We start from the raw sequence: 13230 nt of genomic DNA on the forward strand, positions 1-13230 counted from the left end.
CCGGGGCACAACCCCGTGTCCCCTGCATCGGCAGGCGGACTCTCAACCACTGCGCCGCCACCAGGGCCCTGTTCTTGAGCTTTTTTCATTTTGAACATAACACTGGAATAAAAAGGGAAGGAAACCTGCTTTAGGGTTTATCCAGAGCAGAGGGAGAGCATTTCATTGTGGTTCTTCAAGTAACTGACTCAGATCCCCTGACACATTCATCCCAAACTGCATAAATCTCTCAGTGAGCAGCAAATGAGACCCGTGTTTTTGTTTCTGACTAAACTCCTGGCTTATTTTCCCTCTTTGCTCAGTCATTTCAAGTCAACTAGCCAAAGCTGCTAATTAAAGAGGGGATAATTTATTTCATAACTTTCTTTTCCCTTCAGGAAACATAACTCAACTCCAGGCCCAGCAAGTTTGCCTTGCTCTATTCAATATATTACACCCACCTCATTAATACTTCATTAGGAAAATTGAAAACCCCATGACAGAACCTCAAGGAAGGAAGGGATTGACTGGTTCTGGCCCAGAAGGCACAGAGGACCTGATCAGAAGGGCCTTCGGGCTCCCGGGCCAGGTGGCTGACCCAGTGGGTCAGCTTGTGTGTTTAGGAAGTTCATTCTGTCCTTAACTGCTTTCCGTGGGTGAATCCTTCACTCATTTCTTCTTTGTGAGGTGGAGGATAGGGAAACCTGTCTTTAATCTTCTTACGAATTGTCATAATTTAAAAAAAAATAGACCCACAGACATAGAGAACAAACTTACGGTTACCAAAGGGGAAAGGGAGGGAGAGGGATAAATTAGGAGTTTGGGATTAACATATACACACTCCTATACTGTATATAAAATAGATAACCAAGAAGGACCTATTGTATATTGCAGGTAACTATACTCAATAGTGTGTAATAACCTATAAGAGGGAAAATAATCTGAAAAAGAATAAGTATATAAGCGTATAACTTAATCACTTTGCTGTACACCTGAAACTAACACAATGTTGTAAATCAACTGTACTTTAATTAAAAAAAAAAACAAACAAACAACTAAAACACTATGGACAGCGAAATGTAGAGGTCAGTAGTCCTTCCTCAACACAAGTTTCCCCATCAATGAACACATCACCGTGGTTTAAGCCCATGATGCCTTTTTTTTTTCTTTTAACAAAGGAGAGAGGCCCCAAAGCTTATACATGGTTGACTTAGCCTTTCCATATATAAATGTGAGCTGGAGGAGAGCCAGACCATGCCAGCTCCCTAGATTCTCTATACATATATGGCAAGTCAGTTCATCAGTGCACTGCAGAAGCAAATATACGTACAATGAGAAATCTAAAACTAATATCCACTTAAGGTACTTTGGATGTTCCAAGTAGTCCACTAATGTTTGACCTGAGAGTTATAGAGGTGAGACTGCTGCTTCTCAAACTTCAATGTTCACACATATCTCCTATGGGTCTTATTCAAAGGCAGATTCTGAAAGGTCTGAGGTGGGACCTAAGAATCTGTATTTCAAACAAGTTCCCAGACGATGCTGCTGTTGTTGGTCCGTGGACCAATCTCTGAGTAGTAACAGGCTGGGAAACATCAGCCACCTTCTGGAGTTGCCTGGTGGATCTGATAATACTGGAGTGAAAAGGTATTCAAAGCCAGGTAGCAGTGTGTGTTGTATTCCTCCTCCTATAAAACCATCCTGAAGAGTAGGGTTGGCAAACTTTATAAAGTATCAGTTAGCAACCATTTTAGGCTTTGTGAGCCATCTAGTCACTGTTGCAACTACTTTACTCTACCGTTATAGCACAAAGGTGGCCGTTGAAAATATGTAAAGAAATTGATATAACTATGTCCCAAAAAAACTTTATTTATAAAAATAAGTCAAGGGCCAGGTTTCGTCCATGGGCTATAGTTTGCCAACTCCTGTTCTATACCAATGACTTCCAAAACTTTGTGACTGTACACCCAGAACAGTAAGCCTCTGTGATACTAGTACATTTATTTATAAATCCTATACACATCCTACTGCAGTAATGAAATGCAAAAGAAAGAAAACTGATATAGAAACTCTAATTTTTCTTTGTTCATCCCAGTGGAGTATCTTTGCTATCCCCTGCATATGCAAACTCACCTTAGAAACCAGTGACATGGAGAACTTTAAAATGTTTTTTCTCTGCAAAAATGATCACATTGATAACAGAAGCATTTGGGATATTGATGGTCTTTGGAGTTCTAGGACATGGAACAGCCATAATATATCAAGATCTTTACAGTAAGCAAAGTGAAGGAAAGAACTGAAAAGAATTATTTGTGCAAATCAATAAAGTGACATAGTCACTCTGCCCTCTTTGGGGCTGATTTGAGAAGTCCTACGAGCCAGGTGCTGAACTAAGCACTCTGTACATACTATCTCATTTAATGCTCACATCGCCCTCTGAGGTAGGGGCGACTATTCTTCCCATTTTACAGAAGAGAAAACTGAGGCTCAGAGAGGCTAGTACAAGGAAATACAATTATGTTACTATTTATTTATGGTGTGATGACATCACACTGATGGAAAATCCCGCCAGTTATAGTGAATGGGTTTAGCAGGCCCTACCCACAAATCCCTTCATTCTTCCAGAAGTTGCATCTGGAGGAGGTGGTGATAGCAGGCTTCTGTGCTGAGAGAGAGGGCCAGCTAATTTCAACTCAATTGTTGATTTTTTTAAAGAGATTGCTTACTGGCTATCAAATGTACTGAGAAGTCTCCCTCATCTCAACAGTCATGTGCTGAAAGCCCATTTATTGCCAAAACTCAATCAGAGATGACCAGGTTAGCCGAATGCTTATGACTATTTTGACTGATATGTAAGGAGGAGTTTTTTGTTTGTTTGTTTTGTGGTACGCGGGCCTCTCACTGCTGTGGCCTCTCCCGTTGCGGAGCACAGGCTCCAGACGCACAGCCTCAGCAGCCATGGCTCACGGGCCCAGCCGCTCCGCAGCATGTGGGATCCTCCCGGACCGGGGCACGAATCTGTGTCCCCTGCATTGGCAAAACACCAAAACACTCACCTGACATGATTATATGATATATTTTGCCTAATAAATGAAAATATAAGTACACATATATAGACAAAACCTCCAGCTTTGAGATCTTTATTCTACACTGTTTTGAGTTTAGTTCCTTGGCACAAAATTTGGGCTTTTCCTTTATCATACTTTTAAGCTTTCCATAAAATTGTCTACATTCTTTTCACAATTTATAAATTCCCTTAATATTAATAGATAAGGCATTATTATTCCTTTAATAATAATTTTGTCTCTGAGATCTATTATTATAATTCAGATAAAAAAAATACTTCTCTAACTTTCAAAATGCTTAATTTCCATTAGTGACATAACTAAAAAATACTGTGATTGGTTCAGAAAGGAGTGTTCAATAGAGATATAATGTCTATTATACCTGTGCCTTAGTAGAAAAATAATTTTTTATTGTCCAGCAGTCAAAACCTTCTTTTTCTTTTAAGGGAAAATCCCTTATTGTATGTAGTATTGTGGTGATTCCATGCTCCATAACTTAGTCTGCATTTTCTTAGAGGCAAACTGAGGGACAAGTTCAATTGCAAGGAGCTTGTTTTGAAAAGAACTCCAAGAGACACAGGAGAAAGGGTGGGTAGGTGGGACAGCAAAGGGAATGAAACCAACAAATGCTGCCTTATCAAGCGAGTCATCCGTGTGGGCAATGGGAGCTTACTCCCTACATGGAACTCTGGGAAATGGTACAACACAACTCTCAGAGTTTTCACACCAGCAGGAAGGAGTGGGGAACTTAAACATGAATGCCGTGATGGTTCAGTTCATGTGTCAACGTGGCTGGGCTAGAGTGCTGAGATGTTGGGTCATAAACCAGTCTAAATGTCTCCATGAATGTATTTTTTGTTTTTAGATATGATTAACATTTAAATCAGTAGACTTTCAGATTACCCCTCAAAATGTGGGCAGGCCTCATTCAATCAGTTGAAGACCTTAAGAGAAACAGACTGCTAGCAGACTACCTTTGGACTCAAACTGCAACATAATGTCTTCCCTGGATCTCCAACCTGCTGACCTGCCCTGCAGATTTCAGACTTGGCAACACCACAATCATGTGAGCCAATTTCTTAAAATCTCTCTCTTTGCTTTACACACACACACACACACACACACACACACACACACACACATACACGTATACATCTTATTTGTTCCGTTTCTCTGGAGAACCCTCTCTAATACAAATACTCTTCTGTATTGGTATTTGCTTGAGGACTCCTTCAGGTAAAGAGGTACAGATACTGGCATTAAGAAGCTGTGTAGGTTTGCAGTGAAATGAGGTGAGGGGATGATGTCAGGTTACCAGCAATGGCTGCTGTATACTGTGCCTACCGTTACTAAAGCCCATATAATCAGTATCTAAGGGCAGTGGCTTCCAGGGGGTGAAGGGTGGAGTCTATATGGTACCACATAGAAATGTGGATCCAAACAACAAAAAAAGAAGGGTGCTGAAAATGATTTGAAAATTAGGGCAAATATAAAAGATACCTTTTCGTTTTTAACTTCTGTATACTTGATTGTCTGAAGCAAAAACAGTACCAATGCATTTTAGTATTTAGAACATCTATAGGAATAAAAAGTATGAGAAGAATTGCATAGAGGATAGGAAGTTAGGACTGAAAGTATGCAGTTATGGGTTTCCTATACTGCACTTGAAGTATTGTAATATTTTTGAAGATACAGAGTACTACATTAGTGATGTAAATTGTAAACCTTAAAGCAATCATTTAAAAAGTAAAATAAGAGGTACAACTTACAGTGCAATAGTGGATAAAATAGAAGCATAAAAATAATAGTCAATGAATCCAGAGGAAGACAGGAAAAGAGCTTTGGGGGAAAAGAAAGAACACATGGGAACAGATAAAAGTAATATGAAACTCCAGTAAAGATGTTTAAAAAATAACTAATATGGAAATGGTATATTATAGTCAATAGGATGGCTATAATCAAAACAATAGACAATAACAAGTGTTGACAAGTATATGTAAAAATTGAAACCCTTATACATTGCTGGTGGGAATGTAACATTACATAGTCATTTTGCAAAACATTTTGGAAGTTCCTCAAAATATTTGAGTGAACATGACCCACAAATACTACTCCTAAGTGTATACACAAGAAAATGAAAACATAGGCCCACATAAACGTTGTATACAAATGTTCATAGCAACATTATTCATGATATCCTCCAAATGAAAACAATCCAAATGTCCAACAACTGATGAATGGATAAAAAGTATGATATATTCATACAGTGAAATATTATTCAGCAACGAAAATGAATGAGGTACTGATACATGCAATGACATAGATAAATCTTGAAAACATGTTGCTAAGTGAAAGAAGCCAGTCACAAAAGACTACATATTGTATGACCCCATTTATATAAAACCTCCAGAATAAGCGAATATAAAGACAGAAAGTTGATTAGTGACTGCATAGAGCTGCTTTAGGAGGCAGAACAGGAAGGGACTGCTACTAAGTATAGGATTTTGGGGGTTGGGGATGAAAATTTTCTAAAATTGGACTGTGGTGACTGTTGCAAAACTCCATAAATATAATAAAACTCACTGACTTGTGTACTTTAAATGGATAAATTATATGGTGTGTGAATTATATCTCAGTAAGTCAGTTTCTTAAAACAAAAAAAGACAGATTGCTAGATTGGTTAAAAAAGCAAGAACCAACTTCATGCTTTTAAAATATAAGAAAGCATTTAAAATACAAGAAAGTCAAGTGGGGAGCAATGAGGCTGCAGGGGTAAGCAAGGACAAGATGATGCACAACCTATACACGGCACTGAGAGCTTGAGCTTTACACTGAGGAACATAGAGATATAGATTTCACAGAAAGGTTTTTTTTTTTTCATTGAAGTGTAGTTGATTTACAATGTAGAGTTAGTTTCATGTGTACAGCAAAAGTGATTGTTTTATATATATAAATATACAAATATATATGTATATATAAATATATACATATATATTTATAAATTGTTTTAGATTCTTTTCCCTTATAGGTTATTACAAAGTATGGAGTATAATTCCCTGTGCTATACAGTAGGTCCTTGTTAGTTATCTATTTTATATATAGTAGTGTGTATCTATTAGTACCAAACTCCTTTATACCTCCCCACCTCCTTCTCCTTTGGTAACCATAAGTTTGTTTTCTATGTCTGTGGGTCTATTTCTGTTTTGTATATAAGTTCATTTGTATCATTTTTTTTTAGATTCCACATATAAGCAATATCATATGATATTTGTCTTTCTCTGTCTGGCTTACTTCACTTAGTATGGTAATCTCTAGGTCCATCCATGTTGCTGCAGATGGCATTATTTCATTCTTTTTTATGGCTGATAATATTCCATTGTGTATATGTACCACATCTTCTTTATCCATTCATCTGACAATGGACATTTAGGTTGTTTCCATGTCTTGGCTATTGTAGATAGTGCTGCAATGAACATTGGGGTGCATGTATCTTTTCGAATTATGGTTTTCTCTGGATATACGGCCAGCAGTGGGATTGCAGGATCACATGGTAGCTCTATTTTTAGATTCCACAGAACAGTTTTAAGCAGAGCAATAATGCAACAATCAGTGCCAGGATGCGGGGCTTAATAACAGTTAAGGTGAAACCCACTCTCTGGGTCGTGCACAGCATGCAGCCCCCTATGCTGAGCTGGAACTGGAAGCATCCAGTTGTGGGTTCTTATAGGCTTGAAGTGCTGTAATATTTTGGAAGATACACAGTAATACATTAAAGATACAAGTTGTAAACCTTAAAGCAGTCACTAAAAAAATAAAATTAGAGATGCAACTTATAAGGCAATGGTTGTGCCTCCTTAGAGATTATATCCTGAGTGCTGGCCTGCCTCACCTTTGTCCTGGCAAAGAGCAACATGCTTTTGAAAACGCACCCTCCATACTCTACGACTGGAATGGATTTAAAGAGAGAAAAATCAGAAGCAGAGAGATCAACGAGAGGTTTATTCATTTGTTCTACACATTTGCTTTGTAATGAAGAGAGAGCCACTCTTTCATGCAGCCAAGATTCTGGTTCTGGCAGAATCTTGGGAGCCAACTATGGAGTCAGGCTAAAATAGTTACGCCTTTCTATAACTAAAAAAGCAATAGGGGCTTCCCTGGTGGCGAAGTGGTTGGGAGTCCGCCTGCCAATGCAGGGGACACGGGTTTGTGCCCCGGTCCGGGAAGATCCCACATGCCGCGGAGCAGCTGGGCCCGTGAGCCATGGCTGCTGAGCCTGTGCGTCCAGAGCCTGTGCTCCGCAACGGGAGAGGCCACAACAGTGAGAGGCCCGCGTACCGCAAAATAAATAAATAAATAAATAAATAAATAAATAACCTGGAACAAATGCCAAATCAAATAAGATGCCAGGGCAAGAAGCATAAATGGGGACTGTCCCAGGGCTGAGTGGCACTATGAGTAGCCCAGCCCAGGGCAGCAGGACTTTCTGAGGTGGAGACTGGTGAACAGAGACCTGAGGGGAAGGTGTCAGTGCCCCAGTGACCTCAGGGAGAAGGGTTGCAGGTTGAGGGAACATTAAGGGCAAATGACCTCAGTAAGACCAGTGTGGCTGCGCAGAGAGAATGGGAGGGGGGCAAGGGTAGAAAATGAGGAAAGAGAGGCAGGCATGGCCAGATAATACAGGGTCTAGGAGACCATTGAAAGGAGATTCGATTTTATTCTAAGTAAGTGGAAAGCCACCGGAAAGGGAGTAAGTGATACAATGGTTTATATTTCAGAACGATGATTCTAGTTATTTTATGGCGAATGGTCACCAGGTGGTGGCAAGAGTGAAAATTAAAAAGAGAAGTCATTGCAGTATTTGAGGCAACATTCAATGTGGCTAAGACCAGTGTGGTAGCAACGGAGAGAGGAAGAGATGCTCAGATTTGGGATATGTTTTAAAGGTAAGATCCAGAGAATTTGCTTATGGATTGGATGCAGGTAGGGAGGGGTAGAGAGGAGGTGAAGACTCCAAGCTGAGATTCTAGAATGGGTGGTGGTGTCATTTACTGGAAAGGGAAAACGAGAGGTGGGAACAGGGTTTGTATGTTGCTTGTATGTTGTTTTGTTTTGTGGGAGGAAGAAATCAAGGAACTGGTCTAAGAATCTGGACAGTAATAGTTGACTCAGGCAAATGGGTGTGTTTGATAAAGAATTGACAAGACTTGCCTATGAGTGTGATATTGAGAAAAAATGGAGGGAATCAAGAAAAATGTCCAGTGTCTGCTTAGGCAAGTGAGTGGATAGTCATAGTAGGACAGCATATGGCTTGAACATCCAAATTTTCAAGCACACCTGAGATATCCAGGTAGCAAGTCTCTAGATGGTTTTCCAATGAAAAGATCTGAAGCTCAAGGGAGATATCTTTATGGACTAGAGAAATTTAGAGAGACCTCAGCATTAGGTGTGTGTGTGGGGGAGAGGACTGTCTGAGAGTTTGTATGCTGAAATGGGAAGAAGGGATGTACCACTGGGGGAAAAGAGGATAGATTCCTGATGGGACATGAGCATCCAAACCCTTGTGAGGTAATGTAAGGTTACTTCAAACCTTAAAAATAGACAGATGGAGAGAGAGAGAGAGTTAATTGCAAACAATCATGCTTACTTTAGCATTTTGCCTAAAGCTGGTCTTCAAGCAGGGATGATGGATGACATTAAATTTATCAGTGCTTCTCAAATGATTCTTTGCCCTCCCCCAGAACTACTGATTTAAAATCTTCTGGAGCAGGACAGGAAATTGGCAGCTTATTTCAATGGTGGGCATTAAAGCTTGCGAATGATGGTGCTAAGGTTCATGACGTTGAGGAAAGTCTCACATGAATCACTTGAGCTGTTCATGTTTTACAGACACTGGGGGCTCCATACCATTGACTCATGGATAGACTTGCTTTTAGATCATGTCCCAAAAGTCCATGTCTTAGTCCAGTGAGCCCTGAACTCATCTGATCACAAGGATCTTCTGGGACTTTGGTAAAAACACACATTTCCAAACCAATTCCCTAGAAATTCTGATTCAATGATGCCTGAGTCTGTGCATTTAACAAGTAGTCCCGAGGCAATGCTCATGATCCGGCAAGGTTGAGAAACATTGCTTTAGTCAAAGTATTTTTTGTCTCATAAGTGAAAATCTAGGAGCAGATCAGAAGCAAAGGGCAAACAAACCCCCAGCTGAAGAAGCAAAATAATATCCAAAGTCTTCCAGATGTTTCCATGTTCATGAAGAGAATTCTGGTTTCATTAGCTGCCTTGATTTCATTTATGCTGCTGGTTGAGTCAAGAATTCAGATAGTACAATACAGTACACAGAGACAATGATGAGAATGGTCACTTAGATTATCAAAGAATAAATAAATAAATAAACAAGCCAACAAACAAAAAGAGGATGCAAAAAAGATGGGGTGAGGAAGGAAAGTAGGAAATTCTAAACTCATTTCATTAAAGAGAAGAGATTTTTTGAATTGACCATAATATCAGAGGTTCTCTGCTCTATATAATTCCTTCCTCATTGCCACTTCCCAAGTTATTTCTCAACTCTCTTACAGAGTGATAGGTCTTTTCACTAATTTGTAATTCATTGCCTAGTCACAGTTAAACAAAAAGATCTGCTGAGCTTTCTCACATCTCCACTGTTTTGTTCCAACCTTCTTTCTCCCCCATGAAATATGCATTTGGGAGTTGATTAATGTATCCATCTCAAACCAATATACCAAATTCCTGGTTCCAATATTGAATATTCAACTATCAAGTGTAGACAGCGAAGGAGGAAGGATTATCTGAACTGATTTGTTTTCTAAATTTCGGAAAGCAAGCAGCAAGTCTTTGACTGGCAAGAAATTTATCTGAAATTGCCTTCTAATCTTTTCGGCTTTTGAGGGCAGAGGGTAAAATTTGGAGAGCAGGAGTTTAAGGAGCAAGGGGTTACCGTGATTTATCATCAGTGACACTACAGCAATGTGGTGTCAAGCATTGTTCATAAGGTAAATATTCGAGACCTGAGTCAAACTTGTTACTTGTCAAGTATTTGAGAAAACACCAAAATATTGTCACCTCTAAAACGTCCTGTTTCTTTTTTCCTGGTTGGAGCTAAAAACCACACATTGGATTGTTTTAGACGTGGATGAGCATGGAAGGAAAACACAGATGTTTGGCAAATTATGGTTCGACACCTTCCCCATGGCACCAGCCACAACACAGAGACCCCATGACCTTGAACTTCAACCGTATTTGAATATTGCATCATTGGGTCTTTCGTGCAAACTAATCTTAGACTTGGAATTCTGTGATGTTTCTCCTTAATCTTCTCCTTTGAAATATCCTTATAACTACCCTTTCTCTCCTTCACATACAATATTTGTTACACATGCCCAGCTCCGATGTAAAATATCTTTTATTTTAAAAAGTAGACGACTGATAAATAAATTACGTAACACACACAGTAGGAAAATATTCATTTAGTGAGAGTGGTAATGGAGATATGTATTTATTGACATGAAAAGTCACATGCATGTTATTTAGAAAAAGATACTCTATAACAATAATGAATCTATCATTGTTAGCACATACACACACTCATATTAAAGATTTTCAAATACATTTGCCTATTGTCTAGGTAGTGAGATTGTGGGCATTATAAATTTTCTCTTTCCTTTTAAAATTTATGATTTTTACCTTTTATGTAATTACTTACAGGGAAAAATAACTATTTGTATTCAAATATTAAAATGAAGATTTTCCTGGATTAAATTTGCATATTGACATCTACAAAACTAAGAAAAAGCTAATGATGTGGTAATGAACTCTTTCTGTCCCATCTCTGAGTTACAGTATGTACAGAAAAAATTTAAGAGGCTCACATGCTCACTGTTGATTATATTACCTACACGTTGTGCTGGTCTTGAAGTACAGTATTGTGAGACACAACCAACCATGTGTAACGTAATTTTTTCCTACACAGTTGAGTCTGTATAGGAATGAATAAAAGTGTAAGTGTTTCCTCAACTACAGAATGAAGATGATAAAAAAAAAAAAAATCTAGCTCCTGGAGTTGCTATAACGATTAAATAGGAGAATATTTTATAATGTGCTCTATAAAAATTGTTAGATCAGACTTATTCTGTTGCTTATACCCTGATTGAGAGGGAAGTAGCACATTAAATCAGACCCCCTCACTTATCTCAGGAAAAAAAGTGTAAATTAGTGTGTTAATTAGTCTTAAGAGAAAAGTTAGTGCATTAATTAAACATAAAAAAGATCAGACAAGTATACATAAGAATTAGCAGTGTACAAGAGAAAGCCTTGGGTCAGAGGGAATCAGACTTAAGGATCTCACACCTCATGTCTCCAAATTCTTATGGTTCTTTCTTTTTTTCATAATTCCTTTTCCCCTTTTAAGGTGACAAGATATTGAAGTGTTTAAAGGGAATCACAGTAAAAAACTAAAGGCAAAAACAAAGCAAATAGAAAAAGGAAATCCATAGGAGTATGTATACAGTTTACATCCATATTTTTCTGCCTATAAGAAGACAGATACAGAGATTGAGATGGGAAATGGATAGAGATACATACAGATGAATTGAGATTATGGGTTGATTTGGCTTCATCTACTTTGTGACCTCTATTTTTTTTCTTTTTTTTTGGTTTACTTTGTGACCTCTAGATTGTTGATAAATTTCCCAAATTTTATAGAACGTCACACTAAGCTACTACAATGAGGATATTTTAATGTGAGATTTTAAAAATCATTATTTTTATTTTATTTCTTCTTTCAAAATTTTATTTCTCTCTTAAAATTTTTACCCATATTAGATAATAGGGCTTGACACAGACCACTCGATGTCTATTTTCAGCTTCCAGGGTTCTCATACATGTCACTGTTGAGACCATAAACTATGAGAAAACATAAATAAATACAGTAAGTGTGGAATGATTGGTTGATAAGATAACTGAAGAAGTTCCTCAAGGTGTTCTAAAGACTTAAATGGATTTAGAGCCAATTCTATTGATTTAGCATTTGGAATAATAGAAAATTATAAAATTTGTTTTCGTTTTTAATCCAGGTTATACATTACTAAGTACATAAAGCTAATTGTTATGGTACAGTTATTTCCTGCCACTACTTCAAAATTCTCTCTTCCTCCTTTTTCCACTTTTTTTATGTTCCTGTTATTTTTGATGCCAGAAGGAAGCCAAGAGTTACGAGAATAATATGTTATGTAAGGGTAGCTGATTCTGAAGCATCAGCTGATAAGTTCAAAGAAGAGAATAAGGTTAACCCCTTAGTGTTCCATTGGCAACATTTTTATTATTCCATATGCTACTGACAACTTTTTCCTAATTTTTTCTTAATTTTTGGAACTCTGAACCTCTCTGGTGTTTATTTCCAGGTTCTTCGTGTAACTGGGATTTGAGATTATATCTCTTTCTGTAGTTAATTTATATACATTTTTAAGCATTTCTAAAAGCCGTTGTCAAATGTACTCAGGGACTAGTAATGGAGGCATAAATGCAGGATTTAATAAAGGAGCTATTTCTCAGATGCATTATTCCATGCCATGAAAGGTAAGTGATATGTTCAGTGCTTAGAAAAAAATGAATCAAATGATGTCATGGGTTGAATTGTGTCCCTAAAAAAGATCGGTTGAAGCCCTAAACCCCAGTAAATCAACTTGTGACCAGATTTTGAAATAGGGTCATTATAGATACAATTAGTTAAGTTCAAATGAGGTCACAAAAGCAGTAGGTCATAAAAAGTAGCCCCTAATACAATATGACTGGTGTCCTTATAAGAAGACAGAGACACAAGGAGAATGCCAGGTGATGACCTAGGCAGCGATTGGCTTGATGCAGCTGCAAACCAAGAAACACTAAAGATTGACAGCAAAATACCAGAAGCTAGGTGAGGCCAGGAAGGATTTCCATACATCTTTAGAGAGAGCAAGGCCCTGCTGATGCCTTGATTTCTGACCTCTGGCTCCCAGATCTGTGAGACAATAAATTTCTGTTATATTAAGCCAAATAAACAAAGGGCAAAAGCAAAGACTAATCATTTGCTCTTTTGAACCTTCCAATTCTTTGTCCATATCTATCTGGTATCTTAGTCTTACATTCTCCGTCTGGTCTCTAAGACTCCTACAGCCCTTCTCGGCAT

The sequence above is a fragment of the Lipotes vexillifer genome, unplaced genomic scaffold (genome assembly GCF_000442215.2).
Source record: "Lipotes vexillifer unplaced genomic scaffold, Lipotes_vexillifer_v1.1 scaffold252, whole genome shotgun sequence".
Lineage (NCBI taxonomy): Eukaryota > Metazoa > Chordata > Mammalia > Artiodactyla > Lipotidae > Lipotes > Lipotes vexillifer.